This window comes from Panthera leo, chromosome F2 (genome assembly GCF_018350215.1).
Source record: "Panthera leo isolate Ple1 chromosome F2, P.leo_Ple1_pat1.1, whole genome shotgun sequence".
Classification (NCBI taxonomy): domain Eukaryota; kingdom Metazoa; phylum Chordata; class Mammalia; order Carnivora; family Felidae; genus Panthera; species Panthera leo.
The window spans coordinates 28,198,159-28,198,790 of NC_056695.1; the positions used below are offsets into that span (position 1 = coordinate 28,198,159).

Here is a 632-nt window from a genome sequence, read left to right on the forward strand (position 1 = left end):
TTAGAAATTTAAAAAATGCATTAACCTGAAAAAAATCTTAGCAAGCAAAATGCAACCATTAAAATCATTTTGGTGAAGAATGATTAATGATATGAAAAATATATACATGTATAAATATATATGTATGCATATATATGCAGAAAAGTAATAAACAGAATTACACGATACAGTATAATCTCAGCGACATAATTTTTAAATTGCATAGAAAAGAAGAACCAAGCTTTGTGCAGTGGCAGAATCATAGCCAATGAGGTTTATCTGAGACGCGATTATTGCTAATAGAAAAAAAGAACCAAAACATAATACCCATTAACAATGTTGCTTATGTTGCTTCCCAGTGAGGAGTTGTTGATTGATTTTTCTGCTCATTTACCCTGCTGAACCTCTGCTCTAAAAGATGCAGACCTCATAGGTGATTAAAGGCACAGAAGCGATCTTCATGGAAAGTGCCAAGAATGTTCAACATCCATATCAACTATACAAGGCAGTTCTTCTGACCCTGACCATGGTTCTTCTTCATATTGTTGCTGAAGTCAAGACAATGCTGTATTTTAGAGTTTAGAGGAGAAGCGATATGTTACCAGTATCCAGAGGTATTTTCCTGAGCATCCCTTCATGGTAGAGCTGATTAG

The 632-nt window shown here is 34.5% G+C and overlaps 1 pseudogene; it reads left to right on the forward strand.

The window, feature by feature from the left end:
* Nucleotides 1-218: 218 nt before the first annotated feature.
* On the forward strand, nt 219-400 carry LOC122211333 (annotated as a pseudogene).
* The last annotated feature ends 232 nt before the right edge of the window (nt 401-632 follow it).